The sequence below is a fragment of the Dama dama genome, chromosome 6, assembly GCF_033118175.1.
Source record: "Dama dama isolate Ldn47 chromosome 6, ASM3311817v1, whole genome shotgun sequence".
Taxonomy (NCBI): domain Eukaryota; kingdom Metazoa; phylum Chordata; class Mammalia; order Artiodactyla; family Cervidae; genus Dama; species Dama dama.
Genome location: NC_083686.1, coordinates 51349425 through 51375222, shown reverse-complemented (window position 1 = coordinate 51375222; position 25798 = coordinate 51349425).

Genomic DNA, 25798 nt, shown 5'->3' with positions numbered 1-25798 from the left:
CATGTGTTTGTTCAGCGACGTCAGGACTCCTGCCTAGGTGCGAGGGACAACTCGGGATTCTCCTCGAGTCTTGGCATGGCAATTGGGACGCGTCTCCACGAGAGGCGTGAGACCCAGGGTCCCTGTCCACGTGCCACAGGGATCCTGGGACTCCTATCCATTTTCAAGAGGAGTCAGGCATCGTCTCCCTTGGAAGCATTGATCTCCGCAGACCTCTCGAGTTTTCAAAGGATGTGAGGCCTCCGGTCGCCATGAGGCTGAGAACTAGGTCTTTCTCTGTGGTCTCCACAGAGGATTCAGACAACCCTTCGTCTTGGGAGATGCAAGACGAGCCTGCATTCAATTCACTGCAGGAATATCCGGGCTTACTTCGAGTCAGAGCATCTCGCTGTCCATTCCACTTGAGGCCACAAACTTAGGGTCCCTCTCACATACCTGTAGCTGAGAGAAGCCTCCTCTTGAGGGGCTTGTGGAAAGTTCGTATTCCTCTTGAGTCGAAGCCAGGGACTAAGCTCTCATCTTGAGTTGATTTGTGGTCCACGGAGCCCTTTCCTGTTGGTCCAGTGACCTCAGGATCCCTCTAGACTTGAGACAGTGATCTTGGGTTTTCTCTGGAGTGCCATCAAGGAAATCAAGGCTCCTTTCACGTTTGATGTGGAACACGGAATTGCTCTGCATGCAGTGCAGGGAATCGGGCCTCAACTCACGGCGAGAGGTAAATCTCATGGTTTTTCTCGAGTTGCGGTCGGAACCTGGGGTATATTCTCGAGTTACGACGGGGAGGGCCCTTCCAGACACGTGTTTGTTCAGCGACCTCAGGACTCCTGCCTAGGTGCGAGGGATACCTCGGGATTCTCCTCGAGTCTTGGCATGGCAATTTGGACGCGTCTCCACGTGAGGCGGGAGACCCAGGCTCCCTTTCCACGTGCCACAGGGATCCTGGGACTCCTATCCATTTTCAAGAGGAGTCAGGCATCGTCTCCTTTGGAAGCATTGATCTCCGCAGACCTCTCGAGTTTTCAAAGGATGTGAGGCCTCCGGTCGCGATGAGGCGGAGGACGAGGACTTTCTCTGTGGTCTCCACAGGGGATTCAGACATCCCGTCGTCTTGGGAGATGCAAGACGAGCCTGCATTCAATTCACTGCAGGGATATCCGGCCTTACTTCGAGTCAGAGCATCTCGGTGTCCATTCCACTTGAGGCCACAAATTCTGAGTCCTTCTCACATACCTTTAGCTGAGAGAAGCCAACTCTTAAGGTGCTTGTGGAAAGTTGGTAGTTCTCTTGAGTCGAAGCCAGGGACTAAGCTCTCATCTCGAGTTGATTTGGGGTCCACGGAGCCCTTTCGTGTTGCTCCAGTGACCTCAGGATCCCTCTAGACTTGAGACAGTGATCTTGGGTTTCCTCTGGAGTGCCATCATGGAAATCAAGGATCCTTTCACGTTTGATGTGGAACACGGAATTGCTCTGCACGCAGTGCAGGGAAATGGAGCCTCATCTCGCGGCGAGGGGGAAGTCTCATGGTTTTTCTCGAGTTGCGGCCGGAACCTGGGGTATATTCTCGAGTTACGACGGGGAGTGCCCTTCCAGACACGTGTTTGTTCAGCGACGTCAGGACTCCTGCCTAGGTGCGAGGGACACCTCGGGATTCTCCTCGAGTCTTGGCATGGCAATTGGGACGCGTCTCCACGTGAGGCGGGAGACCCAGGGTCCCTTTCCACGTGCCACAGGGATCCTGGGACTCCTATCCATTTGCAAGAGGAGTCAGGCATCATCTCCTTTGGAAGCATTGATCTCCGTGGACCTCTCGAATTTTCAAAGGATGTGAGGCCTCCGGTCGCATTGAGGCGGAGAATTAGGTCTTTCTCTGTGGTCTCCACAGGGAATTCAGACATTCCTTCGTCTTGGGAGATGCAAGACAAGCCTGCATTCAACTCACTGCAAGGATATCCGGCCTTACTTCGAGTCAGACCATCTCGGTGTCCATTCCACTTGAGGCCAGCAACTCAGGGTCCCTCTCACATACCTGTAGCTGAGAGAAGCCTCCTCTTGAGGTGCTTGTGGAAAGTTGGTATTCCTCTTGACTGGAAGCCAGGGACAAAGATCTCTTATCGAGTTGATTTGGGGTCCACGGAGCCCTTTCATGTGCTCCAGTGACCTCAGGATCCCTCTAGACTTGAGACATTGATTTTGGGTTTTCTCTGGAGTGCCATCAAGGAAATCAAGGCTCTTTTCAGGCTTGATGTTGAACACGGAATTGCTCTGCATGCAGTGAAGGGGAATCGGGCCTCATGTCGCGGCGAGGGGGAAGTCTCATGATTTTTCTCGAGTTGCGCCCGGAACCTGGGGTATATTCTCGAGTTACGACGGGGAGGCCCTATCAGACACGTGTTTGTTCAGCGACGTCAGGACTCCTGCCTAGGTGCGAGGGACACCTCGGTATTCTCCTCGAATCTTGGCATGGCATATGGGACGCGTCTCCACGTGAGGCGGGAGACCCAGGGTCCCTTTCCACGTGCCACAGGGATCCTGGGACTCCTATCCATTTTCAAGAGGAGTCAGGCATCGTCTCCTTTGGAAGCATTGATCTCCGCGGACCTCTCTAGTTTTCAAAGGATCTGAGGCCTCCCGTCGCGTTGAGGCGGAGGACTAGGTCTTTCTCTGTGGTCTCCACAGGGGATTCAGACAACCCTTCGTCTTGGGAGATGCAAGACGAGCCTGCATTCAATTCACTGCAGGGATATCCGGCCTTACCTCGAGTCAGAGCATCTCGGTGTCCATTCCACTTGAGGCCACAAACTCAGGGTCCCTCTCACATACCTGTAGCTGAGCGAAGCCTCGTCTTGAGGTGCTTGTGAAAAATGGGTATTCCTCTTGAGTCGAAGCCAGGGTCTAAGCTCTCATCTCGAGTTGATTTGGGGTCCACGGAGCCCTTTCGTGTTGCTCCAGTGACCTCAGGATCCCTCTAGACTTGAGACAGTGATCTTGGGTTTTCTCTAGAGTGCCTTCAAGGAAATCAAGGCTCCTTTCACGTTTGATGTGGAACACGGAATTGCTCTGCATGCAGTGCAGGGGAATCGGTCCTCATCTCGCGGCGAGGGGGAAGTCTTATGGTTTTTCTCGAGTTGCGGCCGGAACCTGGGGTATATTCTCGAGTTACGACGGGGAGGGCCCTTCCAGACACGTGTTTGTTCAGCGACGTCAGGACTCCTGCCTAGGTGCGAGGGACACCTCGGGATTCTCCTCGAGTCTTGGCATGGCAATGGGGACGCGGCTCCACGTGAGGCGGGAGACCCTGGGTCCCTTTCCACGTGCCACAGGGATCCTGGGACTCCTATCCATTTTCAAGAGGAGTCAGGCATCGTCTCCTTTGGAAGCATTGATCTCCGCGGACCTCTCTAGTTTTCAAAGGATGTGAGGCCTCCGGTCGCGTTGAGGCGGAGGACTAGGTCTTTCTCTGTGGTTTCCACAGGGGATTCAGAAAACCCTTCGTCTTGGGAGATGCAAGACGAGCCTGCATTCAATTCACTGCAGGGATATCCGGCCTTACTTCGAGTCAGAGCATCTCGGTGTCCATTCCACTTGAGGCCACAAATTCAGGGTCCCTCTCACATACCTGTAGCTGAGAGAAGCCTCCTCTTAAGGGGCTTGTGGAAAGTTGGTAGTCCTCTTGAGTCGAAGCCAGGGACTAAGCTCTCATCTCGAGTTGATTTGGGGTCCACGGAGCCCTTTCGTGTTGCTCCAGTGACCTCAGGATCCCTCTAGACTTGAGACAGTGATCTTGGGTTTTCCCTGGAGTGCCATCAAGGAAATCAAGGCTCCTTTCACGTTTGATGTGGATCACGGAATTGCTCTGCACGCAGTGCAGGGGAATCGGGCCTCATCTCGCGGGGAGGGGGAAGTCTCATGGTTTTTATCGAGTTGCGGCAGGAACCTGGGGTATATTCTCGAGTTACGACGGGTAAGGCCCTTCCCGACACGTGTTTGTTCAGCGACGTAGGACTCCTGCCTAGGTGCGAGGGACACCTCGATATTCTCCTCGAGTCTTGGCATGGCAATTGGGACGCGTCTCCACGGGAGCCGGGAGACCCAGGGTCCCTTTCAACGTGCCACACGGATCGTGGGACTCCTATCCATTTTCAAGAGGAGTCAGGCATCGTCTCCTTTGGAAGCACTGATCTCCGCAGACCTCTCGAGTTTTCAAAGAATGTGAGGCCCCTGGTCACTATGAGGCGGAGAATTAGGTCTTTCTCTGCGGTCTCCACAGGGGATTCAGACATCCCTTCGTCTTGGGAGATGCAAGACGAGCCTGCATTCAATTCACTGCACGGATATCCGGCCTTACTTCGAGTCAGAGCATCTCGGTGTCCATTCCACTTGAGGCCACAAACTCAGGGTCCCTCTCACACACCTGTAGCTGAGAGAAGCCTCCTCTTGAGGTGCTTATGGAAAGTTGGTATTCCTCTTGAGTCGAAGCCAGGGACTAAGCTCTCATCTCGAGTTGATTTGGGGTTCAAGGGGAAATTTCGTGTTGCTCCAGTGACCTCAGGATCCCTCTAGACTTGAGACAGTGATCTTGGGTTTTCTCTGGAGTGCCATCAAGGAAATCAAGGCTCCTTTCACGTTTGATGTGGAACACGGAATTGCTCTGCATGCAGTGCAGGGGAATCGGGCCTCAACTCGCGGCGAGGGGAAAATCTCATGGTTTTTCTCGAGTTGCGGCCGGAACCTGGGGTATATTCTCGAGTTACGACTGGGAGGGCCCTTCCAGACACGTGTTTGTTCAGCGATGTCAGGAATCCTGCCTAGGGGCGAGGGACACCTCGGGATTCTCCTCGAGTCTTGGCAAGGCAATTGGGACGCGTCTCCACGTTAGGCGGGAGACCCAGGGTCCCTTTCCACGTTCCACAGGGATCCTGGAACTCCTATCCATTTTCAAGAGGAGTCAGGCATCGTCTCATGCCTTACTTCGAGTCAGAGCATCTCGGTGTCCATTCCACTTGAGGCCACACACTCAGGGTCCCTCTCACTTACCTCTAGCTGAGAGAAGCCTCCTCTTGAGCTGCTTGTGAAAAGTTGGTATTCCTCTTGATTCGAAGCCAGGGACTAAGCTCTCATCTCGAGTTGATTTGGGGTCCACGGAGCCCTTTCGTGTTGCTCCAGTGACCTCAGGATCCCTCTAGACTTGAGACAGTGATCTTGGGTTTTCTCTGGAGTGCCATCAAGGAAATCAAGGCTCCTTTCACGTTTGATGTGGAACACGGAATTGCTCTGCACGCAGTGCAGGGGAATCGGGCCTCATCTCGCGGCGAGGGGGAAGTCTCATGGTTTTTCTCGAGTTGCGGCCGGAACCTGGGGTATATTCTCGAGTTACGACGGGGAGGGCCCTTCCAGACACGTGTTTGTTCAGCGACGTCAGGACTCCTGCCTAGGTGCGAGGGACACCTCGGGATTCTCCTCGAGTCTTGGCATGGCAATTGGGACGCGTCTCCACGTGAGGCGGGAGACCCAGGGTCCCTTTCCACGAGCCACAGGGATCCTAGGACTCCTATCCATTTTCAAGAGGAGTCAGGCATCGTCTCCTTTGGAAGCATTGATCTCTGCGGACCTCTCGAGTTTTCAAAGGATGTGAGGCCTCCGGTCGCGTTGAGGCGGAGGACTAGGTCTTTCTCTGTGGTCTCCACAGGGGATTCAGAACACCCTTCGTCTTGGGAGATGCAAGACGAGCCTGCATTCAATTCACTGCAGGGATATCCGGCCTTACTTCGAGTCAGAGCATCTCGGTGTCCATTCCACTTGAGGCCACAAATTCAGGGTCCCTCTCACATACCTGTAGCTGAGAGAAGCCTCCTCTTAAGGGGCTTGTGGAAAGTTGGTAGTCCTCTTGAGTCGAAGCCAGGGACTAAGCTCTCATCTCGAGTTGATTTGGGGTCCACGGAGCCCTTTCGTGTTGCTCCAGTGACCTCAGGATCCCTCTAGACTTGAGACAGTGATCTTGGGTTTTCTCTGGAGTGCCATCAAGGAAATCAAGGCTCCTTTCACGTTTGATGTGGAACACGGAATTGCTCTGCACGCAGTGCAGGGGAATCGGGCCTCATCTTGCGGGGAGGGGGAAGTCTCATGGTTTTTATCGAGTTGCGGCAGGAACCTGGGGTATATTCTCGAGTTACGACGGGTAAGGCCCTTCCCGACACGTGTTTGTTCAGCGACGTAGGACTCCTGCCGAGGTGCGAGGGACACCTCGGATTCTCCTAGAGTCTTGGCATGGCTAATGGGACGCGTCTCCACGGGAGGCAGGAGACCCAGGGTCCCTTTCAACGTGCAACATGGATCCTGGGACTCCTATCCATTTTCAAGAAGAGTCAGGCATCGTCTCCTTTGGAAGCATTGATCTCCGCAGACCTCTCGAGTTTTCAATGGATGTGAGGCCTCCGGTCTTGATGAGGCGGAGGACTAGGTCTTTCTCTGTGGTCTCCACAGGGGATTCAGACATCCCTTCATCTATGGAGATTCAAGACGAGCCTGCATTCAATTCACTGCAGGGATATCCGGCCTTACTTCGAGTCAGAGCATCTCGGTGTCCATTCCCCTTGAAGCCACAAACTCAGGGTCCCTCTCACATACCTGTAGCTGAGAGAAGCCTCCTCTTGAGGTGCTTGTGGAAAGTTGGTATTCCTCTTGAGTCGAAGCCAGGGACTAAGCTCTCATCTCGAGTTTATTTGGGGTCCACGGAGCCCTTTCATGTTGCTCCAGTGACCTCAGGATCCCTCTAGACTTGAGACAGTGATCTTGGGTTTTCTCTGGAGTGCCATCAAGGAAATCAAGGCTCCTTTCACGTTTGATGTGGAACACGGAATTGCTCTGCACGCAGTGCAGGGGAATCGGGCCTCATCTCGCGGCGAGGGGGAAGTCTCATGGTTTTTCTCGAGTTGCGGCCGGAACCTGGGGTATATTCTCGAGTTACGACGGGGAGGGCCCTTCCAGACACGTGTTTGTTCAGCGACGTAGGACTCCTGCCTAGGTGCGAGGGACACCTCGATATTCTCCTCGAGTCTTGGCATGGCAATTGGGACGCGTCTCCACGGGAGCCGGGAGACCCAGGGTCCCTTTCAACGTGCCACAGGGATCGTGGGACTCCTATCCATTTTCAAGAGGAGTCAGGCATCGTCTCCTTTGGAAGCACTGATCTCCGCAGACCTCTCGAGTTTTCAAAGGATGTGAGGCCCCCGGTCACTATGAGGCGGATAATTAGGTCTTTCTCTGCGGTCTCCACAGGGGATTCAGACATCCCTTCGTCTTGGGAGATGCAAGACGAGCCTGCATTCAATTCACTGCACAGATATCCGGCCTTACTTCGAGTCAGAGCATCTCGGTGTCCATTCCACTTGAGGCCACAAACTCAGGGTCCCTCTCACACACCTGTAGCTGAGAGAAGCCTCCCCTTGAGGTGCTTATGGAAAGTTGGTATTCCTCTTGAGTCGAAGCCAGGGACTAAGCTCTCATCTCGAGTTGATTTGGGGTTCAAGGGGAAATTTCGTGTTGCTCCAGTGACCTCAGGATCCCTCTAGACTTGAGACAGTGATCTTGGGTTTTCTCTGGAGTGCCATCAAGGAAATCAAGGCACCTTTCACGTTTGATGTGGAACACGGAATTGCTCTGCATGCAGTGCAGGGGAATCGGGCCTCAACTCGCAGCGAGGGGAAAATCTCATGGTTTTTCTCGAGTTGCGGCCGGAACCTGGGGTATATTCTCGAGTTACGACGGGGAGGGCCCTTCCAGACACGTGTTTGTTCAGCGATGTCAGGACTCCTGCCTAGGGGCGAGGGACACCTCGGGATTCTCCTCGAGTCTTGGCAAGGCAATTGGGACGCGTCTCCACGTGAGGCGGGAGACCCAGGGTCCCTTTCCACGTGCCACAGGGATCCTGGGACTCCTATCCATTTTCAAGAGGAGTCAGGCATCGTCTCATGCCTTACTTCGAGTCAGAGCATCTCGGTGTCCATTCCACTTGAGGCCACACACTCAGGGTCCCTCTCACTTACCTGTAGCTGAGAGAAGCCTCCTCTTGAGCTGCTTGTGAAAAGTTGGTATTCCTCTTGATTCGAAGCCAGGGACTAAGCTCTCATCTCGAGTTGATTTGGGGTCCACGGAGCCTTTTCGTGTTGCTCCAGTGACCTCAGGATCCCTCTAGACTTGAGACAGTGATCTTGGGTTTTCTCTGGAGTGCCATCAAGGAAATCAAGGCTCCTTTCACGTTTGATGTGGAACACGGAATTGCTCTGCACGCAGTGCAGGGGAATCGGGCCTCATCTCGCGGCGAGGGGGAAGTCTCATGGTTTTTCTCGAGTTGCGGCCGGAACCTGGGGTATATTCTCGAGTTACGACGGGGAGGGCCCTTCCAGACACGTGTTTGTTCAGCGACGTCAGGACTCCTGCCTAGGTGCGAGGGACACCTCGGGATTCTCCTCGAGTCTTGGCATGGCAATTGGGACGCGTCTCCACGTGAGGCGGGAGACCCAGCGTCCCTTTCCACGTGCCACAGGGATCCTGGGAATCCTATCCATTTTCAAGAAGAGTCAAGCATCGTCTCCTTTGGAAGCATTGATCTCCGCGGACCTCTCGAGTTTTCAAAGAATGTGAGGCCTCCGTTCTCGATGAGGCGGAGAACTAGGTCTTTCTCTGTGGTCTCCACAGAGGATTCAGACAACCCTTCGTCTTGGGAGATGCAAGACGAGCCTGCATTCAATTCACTGCAGGAATATCCGGGCTTACTTCGAGTCAGAGCATCTCGCTGTCCATTCCACTTGAGGCCACAAACTTAGGGTCCCTCTCACATACCTGTAGCTGAGAGAAGCCTCCTCTTGAGGGGCTTGTGGAAAGTTCGTATTCCTCTTGAGTCGAAGCCAGGGACTAAGCTCTCATCTTGAGTTGATTTGTGGTCCACGGAGCCCTTTCCTGTTGGTCCAGTGACCTCAGGATCCCTCTAGACTTGAGACAGTGATCTTGGGTTTTCTCTGGAGTGCCATCAAGGAAATGAAGGCTCCTTTCACGTTTGATGTGGAACACGGAATTGCTCTGCATGCAGTGCAGGGAATCGGGCCTCAACTCACGGCGAGGGGTAAATCTCATGGTTTTTCTCGAGTTGCGGCCGGAACCTGGGGTATATTCTCGAGTTACGACGGGGAGGGCCCTTCCAGACACGTGTTTGTTCAGCGACCTCAGGACTCCTGCCTAGGTGCGAGGGATACCTCGGGATTCTCCTCGAGTCTTGGCATGGCAATTTGGACGCGTCTCCACGTGAGGCGGGAGACCCAGGGTCCCTTTCCACGTGCCACAGGGATCCTGGGACTCCTATCCATTTTCAAGAGGAGTCAGGCATCGTCTCCTTTGGAAGCATTGATCTCCGCAGACCTCTCGAGTTTTCAAAGGATGTGAGGCCTCCGGTCTTGATGAGGCGGAGGACGAGGACTTTCTCTGTGGTCTCCACAGGGGATTCAGACATCCCGTCGTCTTGGGAGATGCAAGACGAGCCTGCATTCAATTCACTGCAGGGATATCCGGCCTTACTTCGAGTCAGAGCATCTCGGTGTCCATTCCACTTGAGGCCACAAATTCTGAGTCCTTCTCACATACCTTTAGCTGAGAGAAGCCAACTCTTAAGGTGCTTGTGGAAAGTTGGTAGTTCTCTTGAGTCGAAGCCAGGGACTAAGCTCTCATCTCGAGTTGATTTGGGGTCGACGGAGCCCTTTCCTTTTGCTCCAGTGACCTCAGGATCCCTCTAGACTTGAGACAGTGATCTTGGGTTTTCTCTGGAGTGCCATCATGGAAATCAAGGATCCTTTCACGTTTGATGTGGAACACGGAATTGCTCTGCACGCAGTGCAGGGAAATGGAGCCTCATCTCGCGGCGAGGGGGAAGTCTCATGGTTTTTCTCGAGTTGCGGCCGGAACCTGGGGTATATTCTCGAGTTACGACGGGGAGTGCCCTTCCAGACACGTGTTTGTTCAGCGACGTCAGGACTCCTGCCTAGGTGCGATGGACACCTCGGGATTCTCCTCGAGTCTTGGCATGGCAATTGGGACGCGTCTCCACGTGAGGCGGGAGACCCAGGGTCCCTTTCCACGTGCCACAGGGATCCTGGGACTCCTATCCATTTGCAAGAAGAGTCAGGCATCATCTCCTTTGGAAGCATTGATCTCCGCGGACCTCTCGAATTTTCAAAGGATGTGAGGCCTCCGGTCGCATTGAGGCGGAGAATTAGGTCTTTCTCTGTGGTCTCCACAGGGGATTCAGACATTCCTTCGTCTTGGGAGATGCAAGACAAGCCTGCATTCAACTCACTGCAAGGATATCCGGCCTTACTTCGAGTCAGACCATCTCGGTGTCCATTCCACTTGAGGCCAGCAACTCAGGGTCCCTCTCACATACCTGTAGCTGAGAGAAGCCTCCTCTTGAGGTGCTTGTGGAAAGTTGGTATTCCTCTTGACTGGAAGCCAGGGACTAAGATCTCTTATCGAGTTGATTTGGGGTCCACGGAGCCCTTTCATGTGCTCCAGTGACCTCAGGATCCCTCTAGACTTGAGACATTGATTTTGGGTTTTCTCTGGAGTGCCATCAAGGAAATCAAGGCTCCTTTCAGGCTTGATGTTGAACACGGAATTGCTCTGCATGCAGTGCAGGGGAATCGGGCCTCATGTCGCGGCGAGGGGGAAGTCTCATGATTTTTCTCGAGTTGCGCCCGGAACCTGGGGTATATTCTCGAGTTACGACGGGGAGGCCCTATCAGACACGTGTTTGTTCAGCGACGTCAGGACTCCTGCCTAGGTGCGAGGGACACCTCGGTATTCTCCTCGAATCTTGGCATGGCATTTGGGACGCGTCTCCACGTGAGGCGGGAGACCCAGGGTCCCTTTCCACGTGCCACAGGGATCCTGGGACTCCTATCCATTTTCAAGAGGAGTCAGGCATCGTCTCCTTTGGAAGCATTGATCTCCGCGGACCTCTCTAGTTTTCAAAGGATCTGAGGCCTCCCGTCGCGTTGAGGCGGAGGACTAGGTCTTTCTCTGTGGTCTCCACAGGGGATTCAGACAACCCTTCGTCTTGGGAGATGCAAGACGAGCCTGCATTCAATTCACTGCAGGGATATCCGGCCTTACCTCGAGTCAGAGCATCTCGGTGTCCATTCCACTTGAGGCCACAAACTCAGGGTCCCTCTCACATACCTGTAGCTGAGCGAAGCCTCGTCTTGAGGTGCTTGTGAAAAATGGGTATTCCTCTTGAGTCGAAGCCAGGGTCTAAGCTCTCATCTCGAGTTGATTTGGGGTCCACGGAGCCCTTTCGTGTTGCTCCAGTGACCTCAGGATCCCTCTAGACTTGAGACAGTGATCTTGGGTTTTCTCTAGAGTGCCTTCAAGGAAATCAAGGCTCCTTTCACGTTTGATGTGGAACACGGAATTGCTCTGCATGCAGTGCAGGGTAATCGGTACTCATCTCGCGGCGAGGGGGAAGTCTCATGGTTTTTCTCGAGTTGCGGCCGGAACCTGGGGTATATTCCCGAGTTACGACGGGGAGGGCCCTTCCAGACACGTGTTTGTTCAGCGACGTCAGGACTCTGGCCTAGGTGCGAGGGACACCTCGGGATTCTCCTCGAGTCTTGGCATGGCAATGGGGACGCGGCTCCACGTGAGGCGGGAGACCCTGGGTCCCTTTCCACGTGCCACAGGGATCCTGGGACTCCTATCCATTTTCAAGAGGAGTCAGGCATCGTCTCCTTTGGAAGCATTGATCTCCGCGGACCTCTCGAGTTTTCCAAGGATGTGAGGCCTCCGGTCGCGATGAGGCGGAGAACTAGGTCTTTCTCTGTCGTCACCACAGGGCATTCAGACATCCCTTCGTCTTGGGAGATGCAAGATGAGCCTGCATTCAATTCACTGCAGGGATATCAGGCCTTACTTCGAGTCAGAGGATCTCGGTGTCCATTCCACTTGAGGCCACAAACTCAGGGTCCCTCTCACATACCTGTAGCTGAGAGAAGCCTCCTCTTGAGGTGCTTGTGGAATATTGGTATTCCTCTTGAGTCGAAGCCAGACACTAAGCTTTCATCTCGAGTTGATTTGTGGTCCACGGAGCCCTTTCGTGTTGCTCCAGTGACCTCAGGATCCCTCTAGACTTGAGAGAGTGATGTTGAGTTTCCTCTGGAGTGCCATGAAGGAAATCAAGGCTCCTTTCACGTTTGATGTGGAACACGGAATTGCTCTGCAGGCAGTGCAGGGGAATCCGGCCTCGACTCGCTGCGAGGGGGAAGTCTCATGGTTTTTCTCGAGTTGTGGACCGAACCTGGGGTATATTCTCGAGTTACGACGCGGAGGGACCATCCAGATACGTGTTTGTTCAGCGACGTCAGGACTCCTGCCTAGGTGCAAGGGACACCTCGGGATTCTCCTCGAGTCTTGGCATGGCAATTGGGATGCGTCTCCACATGAGCCGGGAGACCCAGGGTCCCTTTCCACGTTCCACAGGGATCCTGGGACTCCTATCCATTTTCCAGAGGAGTCAGGCATCGTCTCCTTTGGAAGCATTGATCTCCGCGGACCTCTCGAGTTTTCAAAGGATGTGAGGCCTCCGGTCGCGATGAGGCGGAGGACTAGGTCTTTCTCTGTGGTCTCCACAGGGGATTCAGACATCCCTTCGTCTTGGGAGATGCAAAATGAGCCTGCATTCAATTCACTGCAGGGATATCCGGCCTTACTTCGAGTCAGAGCATCTCGGTGTCCATTCCACTTGAGGCCACAAACTCGGGGTCCCTCAAATATACCTGTAGCTGAGAGAAGCCTCCGCTTGAGGTGCTTGTGGAAAGTTGGTATTCCTCTTGAGTCGAAGCCAGGGACTAAGCTCTCATCTCGAGTTGATTTGGGGTCCACGGAGCCCTTTCGTGTTGCTCCAGTGACCTCAGGATCCCTCTAGACTTGAGACAGTGATCTTGGGTTTTCTCTGGAGTGCCATCAAGGAAATCAAGGCTCCTTTCACGTTTGATGTGGAACACGGAATTGCTCTGCACGCAGTGCAGGGGAATCGGGCCTCTACTCGCGGCGAGGGGGAAGTCTCATGGTTTTTCTCGAGTTGCGGCCGGAACCAGGGGTATATTCTCGAGTTACGACGGGGAGGGCCCTTCCAGACACGTGTTTGTTCAGCGACGTCAGAACTCCTGCCTAGGTGCGAGGGACACCTCGGGATTCTCCTCGAGTCTTGGCATGGCAATTGGGACGCGTCTCCACGTGAGGCGGGAGACCCAGGTTCCCTTTCCACGTGCCACAGGGATCCTGGGACTCCTTTCCATTTTCAAGAGGAGTCAGGCATCGTCTCCTTTGGAAGCATTGACCTCCGCAGACCTCTCGAGTTTTAGAAGGATGTGAGGCCTCCGGTCATGTTGAGGCGGAGGACTAGGTCTTTCGCTGTGATCTCCACAGGGGATTCAGACAACTCGTCGTCTTGGGAGATGCAAGACGAGCCTGCATTCAATTCCATGCAGGGATATCCGGCATTACTTCGAGTCAGAGCATCTCGGTGTCCATTCCACTTGAGGCCACAAATTCAGGGTCCCTCTCACATACCTGTAGCTGAGAGAAGACTCCTCTTAAGGTGATTGTGGAAAGTTGGTAGTCCTCTGGAGTCGAAGCCAGGGAGTAAGCTCTCATCTCGAGTTGATTTGGGGTCCACGGAGCCCTTTCGTGTTGCTCCAGTGACCTCAGGATTCCTCTAGACTTGAGACAGTGATTTTGGCTTTTCTCTGGAGTGCCATCAAGGAAATCAAGGCTCCTTTCACGTTTGATTTGGAACACGGAATTGCTCTGCACGCAGTGCAGGGGAATCGGGCCTCATCTCGCGGCGAGGGGGAAGTCTCATGGTTTTTCTCGAGCTGCGGCCGAAACCTGGGGTATATTCTCGAGTTAGGACGGGGAGGGCCCTTCCAGACACGTGTTTGTTCAGCGACGTCGGACTCCTGCCTAGGTGCGAGGGACACCTCGGGATTCCCCTGGAGTCTTGGCATGGCAATTGGGACGCGTCTCCACGTGAGGCGGGAGACCCAGGGTCCCTTTCAACGTGCCACAGGGATCGTGGGACTCCTATCCATTTTCAAGAAGAGTCAGGCATCATCTCCTTTGGAAGCATTGATCTCCGCAGACCTCTCGAGTTTTCAAAGGATGTGAGGCCTCTGGTCTTGATGAGGCGGAGGGCTAGGTCTTTCTCTGTGGTCTCCACAGGGGATTCAGACATCCCTTCGTCTTGGGAGATGCAAGACGAGCCTGCATTCATTCACTGAAGGGATATCCGGCCTTACTTCGAGTCAGAGCATCTCGGTGTCCATTCCACTTGAGGCCACAAACTCGGGGTCCCTCAAATATACCTGTAGTTGAGAGAAGCCTCCGCTTGAGGTGCTTGTGGAAAGTTGGTATTCCTCTTGAGTCGAAGCCAGGGACTAAGCTCTCATCTCGAGTTGATTTGGGGTCCACGGAGCCCTTTCGTGTTGCTCCAGTGACCTCAGGATCCCTCTAGACTTGAGACAGTGATCTTGGGTTTTCTCTGGAGTGCCATCAAGGAAATCAAGGCTCCTTTCACGTTTGATGTGGAACACGGAATTGCTCTGCACGCAGTGCAGGGGAATCGGGCCTCATCTCGCGGCGAGGGGGAAGTCTCATGGTTTTTCTCGAGTTGCGACCGGAACCTGGGGTATATTCTCGAGTTACGACGGGGAGGGCCCTTCCAGGCACGTGTTTGTTCAGCGACGTCAGGACTCCTGCCTAGGTTCGAGGGACACCTCGGGATTCTCCTCGAGTCTTGGCATGGCAATGGGGACGCGTCTCCACGTGAGGCGGGAGACCCAGGGTCCCTTTCCACGTGCCACAGGGATCCTGGGACTCCTATCCATTTTCAAGAGGAGTCAGGCATCGTCTCCTTTGGAAGCATTGATCTCCGGGGACCTCTCGAATTTTTAAAGGATGTGAGGCCCCCGGTCACTATGAGGCGGAGAATTAGGTCTTTCTCTGCGGTCTCCACAGGGGATTCAGACATCCCTTCGTCTTGGGAGATGCAAGACGAGCCTGCATTCAATTCACTGCACGGATATCCGGCCTTACTTCGAGTCAGAGCATCTCGGTGTCCATTCCACTTGAGGCCACAAACTCAGGGTCCCTCTCACACACCTGTAGCTGAGAGAAGCCTCCTCTTGAGGTGCTTATGGAAAGTTGGTATTCCTCTTGAGTCGAAGCCAGGGACTAAGCTCTCATCTCGAGTTGATTTGGGGTCCAAGGGGAAATTTCGTGTTGCTCCAGTGACCTCAGGATCCCTCTAGACTTGAGACAGTGATCTTGGGTTTTCTCTGGAGTGCCATCAAGGAAATCAAGGCTCCTTTTACGTTTGATGTGGAACACGGAATTGCTCTGCATGCAGTGCAGGGGAATCGGGCCTCAACTCGCGGCGAGGGGGAAATCTCATGGTTTTTCTCGAGTTGCGGCCGGAACCTGGGGTATATTCTCGAGTTACGACGGGGAGGGCCCTTCCAGACACGTGTTTGTTCAGCGACGTCAGGACTCCTGCCTAGGTGCGAGGGACAACTCGGGATTCTCCTCGAGTCTTGGCATGGCAATTGGGACGCGTCTCCACGAGAGGCGTGAGACCCAGGGTCCCTGTCCACGTGCCACAGTGATCCTGGGACTCCTATCCATTTTCAAGAGGAGTCAGGCATCGTCTCCTTTGGAAGCATTGATCTCCGCAGACCTCTCGAGATTTCAAAGGATGTGAGGCCTCCGGTCGCCATGAGGCTGAGAACTAGGTCTTTCTCTGTGGTCTCCACATAGGATTCAGACATCCCTTCATCTTGGGAGATGCAAGACGAGCCTGCATTCAATTCACTGCAGGGATATCCGGCCTTACTTCGAGTCAGAGCATCTCGGTGTCCATTCTACTTGAGGCCACAAACTCAGGGTCCCTCTCACATACCTGTAGCTGAGAGAAGACTCCTCTTGAGGTGCTTGTGAAAAGTGGGTATTCCTCTTCAGTCGAAGCCAGGGACTAAGCTCTCATCTCGAGTTGATTTGGGGTCCACGGAGCCCTTTCGTGTTGCTACAGTGACCTCAGGATCCCTCTAGACTTTAGATAGTGATCTTGGGTTTCCTCTGGTGTGCCATCAAGGAAATCAAGGCTCCTTTCACGTTTGATGTGGAACACGGAATTGCTCTGCACGCAGTGAAGGGGAATCGGGCCTCATCTCGCGGCGAGGGGGAAGTCTCATGGTTTTACTCGAGTTGCGGACGGAACCTGGGGTATATTCTCGAGTTACGACGGGCAGGGCCCTTCCAGACACGTGTTTGTTCAGCGACGTCAGGACTCCTGCCTAGGTGTGAGGGACACTTCGGGATTCTCCTCGAGTCTTGACAAGGCATTTGGGACGCGTCTCCACGTGAGGCGGGAGACCCAGTGTCCCTTTCCACGTGCCACAGGGATCCTGGGACTCCTATCCATTTTCAAGAGGAGTCAGGCATCGTCTCCTTTGGAAGCATTGATCTCCGCGTACCTCTCGAGTTTTCAAAGGGTATGAGGCCTCCAGTCGCGAAGAGGTGGAGAACTAGGTCTTCTCTGTGGTCTCCACAGGGGATTCAGACATCCCTTCGTCTTGGGAGATGCAAGACGAGCCTGCATTCAATTCACTGCAGGCATATCCGCCCTTACTTCAAGTCGTAGCATCTCGGTGTCCATTCTACTTGAGGCCACAAACTCTGGGTCCCTCTCACATACCTGTAGCTGAGAGAAGCCTCCTCTTGAGGTGCTTGTCGAAAGTTGGTGTTCCTCTTGAGTCGAAGCCAAGGACTAAGCTCTCATCTCGAGTTGACTTGGGGTCCACGGAGCCCTTTCGTGTTGCTCCTGTGACCACAGGATCCCTCTAGACTCTAGACAGTGATCTTGGGTTTTCTCTGGAGTGCCATCAAGGAAATCAAGGCTCCTTTCACTTTTGATGTGGAACACCGAATTGCTCTGCACACAGTGCAGGGGAATCGGGCCTCATCTCGCGGCGAGGGGGAAGTCTCATGGTTTTTCTTGAGTTGCGGTCGGAACCTGGGGTATATTCTCGAGTTACGACGGGGAGGGCCCTTCCAGACACGTGTTTGTTCAGTGACGTCAGGACTCCTGCCTAGGTGCGAGGGACACCTCGGGATTCTCCTCGAGTCTTGGCATGGCAATTTGGACGCGTCTCCACGTGAGGCGGGAGAACAAGGGTCCCTTTCCACGTGCCACAGGGATCCTGGGACTCCTATCCATTTTCAAGAGGAGTCAGGCATCGTCTAATTTGGAAGCATTGATCTCCGCGGACCTCTCGAATTTTCAAAGGATGTGAGGCCACCGGTCGCGATGAGGCGGAAAATTAGATCTTTCTCTGTGGTCTCCACAGGGGATTCAGACATCCCTTCGTCTTGGGAGATGCAAGACGAGCCTGCATTCACTTCACTCCAGGGATATCCGGCCTTACTTCGAGTCAGAGCATCTCGGTGTCCATTCCACTTGAGGCCACAAACTCAGGGACCCTCTCACATACCTGTAGCTGAGAGAAGCCTCCTCTTGAGGTGCTTGTGGAAAGTTGGTATTCCTCTTGAGTCGAAGCCAGGGACGAAGCTCTCATCTCGAGTTGATTTGGGGTCCACGGAGCCCTTTCGTGTTGCTCCCGTGACCTCAGGATCCCTCTAGACTTGAGACAGTGATCTTGGGTTTTCTCTGGAGTGCCATCAAGGAAATCAAGGCTCCTTTCACGTTTGATGTGGAACACGGAATTGCTCTGCACGCAGTGCAGGGGAATCGGGCCTCATCTCGCGGCGAGGGGCAAGTCTCATGGTTTTTCTCGAGTTGCGGCCGGAACCTGGGGTATATTCTCGAGTTACGACGGGGAGGGCCCTTCCAGACACGTGTTTGTTCAGCGACGTCAGGACTCCTGCCTAGGTGCGAGGGACACCTCGGGATTCTCCTCAAGTCCTGGCATGGCAATTGGGACGCGTCTCCACGTGAGGCGGGAGACCCAGGGTCCCTTTCCACGTGCCACAGTGATCCTGGGACTCCTATCCATTTTCAAGGGGCGTCAGGCATCGTCTCCTTTGGAAGCATTGATCTCCGCGGACCTCTCGATTTTTCAAAGGATGTGAGGCCTCCGGTCGCGATGAGGCGGAGAACTCGGTCTTTCTCTGTGGTCTACACAGGGGATTCAGACATCCCTTCGTCTTGGGAGATGCAAGACGAGCCTGCATTCAATTCACTGCAGGGATATCTGGCCTTACTTTGAGTCAGAGCATCTCGGTGTCCATTCCACTTGAGGCGACAAACTCAGGGTCCCTCTCACATACCATTAGCTGAGAGTAGCCTCCTCTTGAGGTGCTTGTGGAAAATTGGTATTCCTCTCGATTTGAAGCCTGGGACTAAGCTCTCATCTCGAGTTGATTTGGGGTCCACGGAGCCCTTTCGTATTGCTCCAGGGACCTCAGGATCCCTCTAGACTTGAGACAGTGATCTTGGGTTTTCTTTGGAGTGCCATCAAGGAAATCAAGGCTCGTTTCATTTTTGATGTGGAATACGGAATTGCTCTGCACGCAGGGCAGGGGAATCGGGCCTCATCTCGCGGCCATGGGGAAGTCTCATGGTTTTTCTCGAGTTGCGGCCGGAACCTGGGGTATATTCTCGAGTTACGACGGGGAGGGCCCTTCCAGACACGGGTTTGTTCAGCGACGTGAGGACTCCTGCCTAGGTGCGAGGGACACCTCGGGATTCTCCTCGAGTCTTGGCATGGCAATTGGGACTCGTCTCCACGTGAGGCGGGAGACCCAGGGTTCCTTTCCAAGTGCCACAGGGATCCTGGGACTCCTATCCATTTTCAAGAGGAGTCAGGCATCGTCTCCTTTGGAACCATTGATGTCTGCAGACCCCTCGAATTTTCAAAGGATGTGAGGCCTCCGGTCTCGATGAGGCGGAGAACGAGGTCTTTCTCTGTGGTCTCCACAGGGGATTCAGACAACCCTTCGTCTTGGGAGATGCAAGACGAGCCTGCATTCAATTCACTGCAGGGATATCCGGCCTTACTTCGAGTCAGAGCATCTCGGTGTCCATTCCACTTGAGGCCACAAAATCAGGGGCCCTCTCACATACCTGTAGCTGAGAGAAGCCTCCTCTTGAGGTGCTTGTGGAAAGTTGATATTCCTCTTGAGTCGAAGCCAGGGACTAAGCTCTCATCTCGAGTTGATATGGGGTCCACGGAGCCCTTTCGTGTTGCTCCAGTGACCTCAGGATCCCTCTAGACTTGACACAGTGATCTTGGGTTTTCTCTGGAGTGCAATCAAGGAAATCAAGGCTCCTTTCACGTTTGATGTGGAACACGGAATTGCTCTGCACGCAGTGGAGGGGAATCGGGTCTCATCTCTCGGCAAGGGGGATGTCTCTTGGTTTTTCTCAAGTTGCGGCCGAAACCTGGGGTATATTCTCGAGTTACGACGGGGAGGGCCCTTCCAGACATGTGTTTGTTCAGCGACGTCAGGACTCCTGCCTAGGTGCGAGGGACAACTCGGGATTCTCCTCGAGTCTTGGCATGGCAATTGGGACGCGTCTCCACGAGAGGCGTGAGACCCAGGGTCCCTGTCCACGTGCCACAGGGATCCTGGGACTCCTATCCATTTTCAAGAGGAGTCAGGCTTCGTCTCCCTTGGAAGCATTGATCTCCGCAGACCTCTCGAGTTTTCAAAGGATGTGAGGCCTCCGGTCGCCATGAGGCTGAGAACTAGGTCTTTCTCTGTGGTCTCCACAGAGGATTCAGACAACCCTTCGTCTTGGGAGATGCAAGACGAGCCTGCATTCAATTCACTGCAGGAATATCCGGGCTTACTTCGAGTCAGAGCATCTCGCTGTCCATTCCACTTGAGGCCACAAACTTAGGGTCCCTCTCACATACCTGTAGCTGAGAGAAGCCTCCTCTTGAGGGGCTTGTGGAAAGTTCGTATTCCTCTTGAGTCGAAGCCAGGGACTAAGCTCTCATCTTGAGTTGATTTGTGGTCCACGGAGCCCTTTCCTGTTGGTCCAGTGACCTCAGGATCCCTCTAGACTTGAGACAGTGATCTTGGGTTTTCTCTGGAGTGCCATCAAGGAAATCAAGGCTCCTTTCACGTTTGATGTGGAACACGGAATTGCTCTGCATGCAGTGCAGGGAATCGGGCCTCAACTCACGGCGAGAGGTAAATCTCATGGTTTTTCTCGAGTTGCGGCCGGAACCTGGGGTATATTCTCGAGTTACGACGGGGAGGGCCCTTCCAGACACGTGTTTGTTCAGCGACCTCAGGACTCCTGCCTAGGTGCGAGGGATACCTCGGGATTCTCCTCGAGTCTTGGCATGGCAATTTGGACGCGTCTCCACGTGAGGCGGGAGACCCAGGCTCCCTTTCCACGTGCCACAGGGATCCTGGGACTCCTATCCATTTTCAAGAGGAGTCAGGCATCGTCTCCTTTGGAAGCATTGATCTCCGCAGACCTCTCGAGTTTTCAAAGGATGTGAGGCCTCCGGTCGCGATGAGGCGGAGGACGAGGACTTTCTCTGTGGTCTCCACAGGGGATTCAGACATCCCGTCGTCTTGGGAGATGCAAGACGAGCCTGCATTCAATTCACTGCAGGGATATCCGGCCTTACTTCGAGTCAGAGCATCTCGGTGTCCATTCCACTTGAGGCCACAAATTCTGAGTCCTTCTCACATACCTTTAGCTGAGAGAAGCCAACTCTTAAGGTGCTTGTGGAAAGTTGGTAGTTCTCTTGAGTCGAAGCCAGGGACTAAGCTCTCATCTCGAGTTGATTTGGGGTCCACGGAGCCCTTTCGTGTTGCTCCAGTGACCTCAGGATCCCTCTAGACTTGAGACAGTGATCTTGGGTTTCCTCTGGAGTGCCATCATGGAAATCAAGGATCCTTTCACGTTTGATGTGGAACACGGAATTGCTCTGCACGCAGTGCAGGGAAATGGAGCCTCATCTCGCGGCGAGGGGGAAGTCTCATGGTTTTTCTCGAGTTGCGGCCGGAACCTGGGGTATATTCTCGAGTTACGACGGGGAGTGCCCTTCCAGACACGTGTTTGTTCAGCGACGTCAGGACTCCTGCCTAGGTGCGAGGGACACCTCGGGATTCTCCTCGAGTCTTGGCATGGCAATTGGGACGCGTCTCCACGTGAGGCGGGAGACCCAGGGTCCCTTTCCACGTGCCACAGGGATCCTGGGACTCCTATCCATTTGCAAGAGGAGTCAGGCATCATCTCCTTTGGAAGCATTGATCTCCGTGGACCTCTCGAATTTTCAAAGGATGTGAGGCCTCCGGTCGCATTGAGGCGGAGAATTAGGTCTTTCTCTGTGGTCTCCACAGGGGATTCAGACATTCCTTCGTCTTGGGAGATGCAAGACAAGCCTGCATTCAACTCACTGCAAGGATATCCGGCCTTACTTCGAGTCAGACCATCTCGGTGTCCATTCCACTTGAGGCCAGCAACTCAGGGTCCCTCTCACATACCTGTAGCTGAGAGAAGCCTCCTCTTGAGGTGCTTGTGGAAAGTTGGTATTCCTCTTGACTGGAAGCCAGGGACAAAGATCTCTTATCGAGTTGATTTGGGGTCCACGGAGCCCTTTCATGTGCTCCAGTGACCTCAGGATCCCTCTAGACTTGAGACATTGATTTTGGGTTTTCTCTGGAGTGCCATCAAGGAAATCAAGGCTCTTTTCAGGCTTGATGTTGAACACGGAATTGCTCTGCATGCAGTGAAGGGGAATCGGGCCTCATGTCGCGGCGAGGGGGAAGTCTCATGATTTTTCTCGAGTTGCGCCCGGAACCTGGGGTATATTCTCGAGTTACGACGGGGAGGCCCTATCAGACACGTGTTTGTTCAGCGACGTCAGGACTCCTGCCTAGGTGCGAGGGACACCTCGGTATTCTCCTCGAATCTTGGCATGGCATTTGGGACGCGTCTCCACGTGAGGCGGGAGACCCAGGGTCCCTTTCCACGTGCCACAGGGATCCTGGGACTCCTATCCATTTTCAAGAGGAGTCAGGCATCATCTCCTTTGGAAGCATTGATCCCCGCAGACCTCTCAAGTTTTCAATGGATGTGAGGCTTCCGGTCGCGATGAGGCGGAGAACTAGGTCTTTCTCTGTGGTCTCCACAGGGGATTCAGACATCCCTTCGTCTTGGGAGATGCAAGACGAGCCTGCATTCAATTCACTGAAGGGATATCCGGCCTTACTTCGAGTCAGAGCATCTCGGTGTCCATTCCACTTGAGGCCACAAACTCAGGGTCCCTCTCACATACCTGTAGCTGAGAGAAGCCTCCTCTTGAGGAACTTGTGGAAAGTTGGTATTCCTCCTGAGTCGAAGCCAGGGACTAAGCTCTCATCTCGAGTTGATTTGTGGTCCACGCAGCCCTTTCGAGTTGCTACAGTGACCTCAGGATCCCTCTAGACTTGAGATAGTGATCTTAGGTTTTCTCTGGAGTGCCATCTAGGAAAACAAGGCAGCTTTCACGTTTGATGTGGAACACGGAATTGCTCTGCATGCAGTGCAGGGGAATCGGGCCTCATCTCGCGGCGAGGGGGAAGTCTCATGGTTTTTCTCGAGTTGCGGCCGGAACCTGGGGTATATTCCCGAGTTACGCAAGGGAGGGCCCTTCCACACACGTGTTTGTTCAGCGACGTCAGGACTCCTACCTAGGTGCGAGGGACATCTCAGAATTCTCCTCGAGTCTTGGCATGGCAATTGGGACGCGTCTCCACGTGAGGCGGGAAACCCAGTGTCCCTTTCAACGTGCCACAGGGATCCTGATACTCCTATCCATTTTCAAGAGGAGTCAGTCATTGTCTCCTTTGGAAACATTGATCTCCGCGGACCTCTCGAGTTTTCAAAGGATGTGAGGCCTCCAGTCGCAATGAGGCAGAGAACTAGGTCTTTCTCTGTGGTCTCCACAGGGGATGAGACATCCCTTCATCCTGGGAGATGCAAAACGAGCCTGCATTCAATTCACTGCAGGGATATCCGGCCTTACTTCGAGTCAGAGCATCTCGGTGTCCATTCCACTTGAGGCCACAAACTCAGGGTCCCTCTCACATACCTGTAGCTGAGAGAAGCCTCCTGTTGAGGTTCTTGTGGAAAGTTAGTATTCCTCTTGAGTATAATCCAGGAAATAAGCTCTCATCTCGAGTTGATTTGGGGTCCACACAGCCCTTTCGTGTTGCTACAGTGACCTCAGGATCCCTCTAGACTTGAGACAGTGATCTTGGGTATTCTCTGCAGTGCCATCAAGGAAATCAAGGTCCTTTCACGTTTGATATGGAACATGGAATTGCTCTGCACGCAGTGCAGGGGAATCGGGCCTCATCTCGCGGTGAGGGGGAAGTCTCATGTTTTTTCTCGAGTTGCGGCCGGAACCTGGGGTGTAATCTCGAGATCGACGGGTAGGGACCTTCCAGACACGTGTTTGTTTAGCGATGTCAGGACTCCTGCCTAGGTGGGAGGGACACCTCGGGATTCTCCTCGAGCCTTGGCATGGCAATTGGGACACGTCTCCACGTGAGTCGGTAGACCCAATGTCCCTTTCCACGTGCCACAGGGATCCTGGGACTCCTATCCATTTTCAAGAGGAGTCAGGCATCGTCTCCTTTGGAAGCATTGATCTCCGCGGACCTCTCGAGGTTTCAAAGGATGTAAGGCCTCCTGTCGCGATGAGGCGGAGAACTAGGTCTTTCTCTGTGGTCTCCACAGGGGATTCAGACATCCCTTCGTCTTGGGAGATGCAAGACGAGCCTGCATTCAATTCACTGCAGGGATATCCGGCCTTACTTCGAGTCAGAGCATCTCAGTGTCCATTCCACTTGAGGCCACAAACTCAGGGTCCCTCTCACATACCTGTAGCTGAGAGAAGCCTCCTCTTGAGGTGCTTGTGGAAAGTTGGTATTCCTCTTGAGTCGAACCCAGGGACAAAACTCTCATCTCAAGTTAATTTGGGGTCCATGGAGCACTTTCGTGTTGCTCCAGTGACCTCAGGATCCCTCTAGACTTGAGACAGTGATCTTGGGTTTTCTCTGGAGTGCCATCAAGGAAATCAAGGCTCCTTTCAAGTTTGATGTGGAACACGGAATTGCTCTGCACGCAGTGCAGGGGAACCGGGCCTCATCTCGCGGCGAGGGGGAAATCTCATGGTTTTCGCGAGTTGCGGCCGGAACCTGGGGTATATTCTCGAGTTACGACGGGGAGGGCCATTCCAGACACGTGTTTGTTCAGCGAAGTCAGGACTCCTGCCTAGGTGCGAGGGACACCTCAAGATTCCCCTCGAGTCTTGGCATGGCAATTGGGACGCGTCTCCACGTCAGGCGGGAGACCCAGGGTCCCTTTCCACGTGCCACAGGGATCCTGAGACTCCTATCCATTTTCAAGAACAGTCAGGAATCGTCTCCTTTGGAAGCATTGATCTCCGCAGACCTCTCGAGTTTTCAAAGGATGTGATGCCTCCGGTCTGGAAGAGGCGAAGGACTAGGTCTTTCTCTGTCGTCTCCAAAGGGGATTCAGACATCCCTTCGTCTTGGGAGATGCAAGATGAGCCTGCATTGAATTCACTGCAGGGATATCCGGCGTTACTTTGAGTCAGAGCATCTCGGTGTCCATTCCACTTGAGGCCACAAACTCAGGGTCCCTCTCACATACCTGTAGCTGAGAGAAGCCTCCTCTTGAGGTGCTTGTGGAAAGTTGGTATTCCTCTTGAGTCGAAGCCAGGGACTAAGTTCTCATCTCGAGTTGATTTGGGGTCCACGGAGCCCTTTCATGTTGCTCCAGTGACCTCAGGATCCCTCTAGACTTGATACAGTGATCTTGGGTTTTCTCTGGAGTGCCATCGAAGAAATCAAGGCTCCTTTCACGTTTGATGTGGAACACGGAATTGCTCTGCACGCAGTGCAGGGGAATCGGGCCTCAACTCGCGGCGAGGGGGAAGTCTAATGGTTTTTCTCGAGTTGCGGCCGGAACCTGGGGTATATTCTCGAGTTACGACGGGGAGGGCCCTTCGAGACACGTGTTTGTTCAGCGACGTCAGGACTCCTGCCTAGGTGCGAGGGACACCTCGGGATTCTCCTCGAGTCTTGGCATGGCAATGGGGACGCGTCTCCACGTGAGGCGGGAGACCCAGGGTCCCTTTCCACGTGCCACAGTGATCCTGGGACTCCTATCCATTTTCAAGAGGAGTCAGGCATCGTCTCCTTTGGAAGCATTGATCTCCGCGGACCTCTCGAATTTTCAAAGGATGTGAGGCCTCCGGTCGTGATGAGGCGGAGGACTAGGTCTTTCTCTGTGGTCTCCACAGGGGATTCAGACATCCCTTCGTCTTGGGAGATGCAAGACGAGCCTGCATTCAATTCACTGCAGGGATATCCGGCCTTACTTCCCGTCAGAGCTTCTCGGTATCCATTCCACTTGAGGCCACAAGTTCAGGGACCCTCTCACCTACATGTAGCTGAGAGAAGCCTCCTCTTGAGGTGCTTGTTGATAGTTGGTGTTCCTCTTGAGTCGAAGCCAGGGACTAAGTTCTCATCTCGAGTTGATTTGGGGTCCAGGGAGCCCTTTCGTGTTGCTCCAGTGACCTCAGGATCCCACTAGACTTGAGACAGTGAACTAGGGTTTTCTCTGGAGTGCCATCAAGGAAATCAAGGCTTTTCTCTCGTTTGATGTGGAACACGGAATTGCTCTGCATGCAGTGCAGGGGAA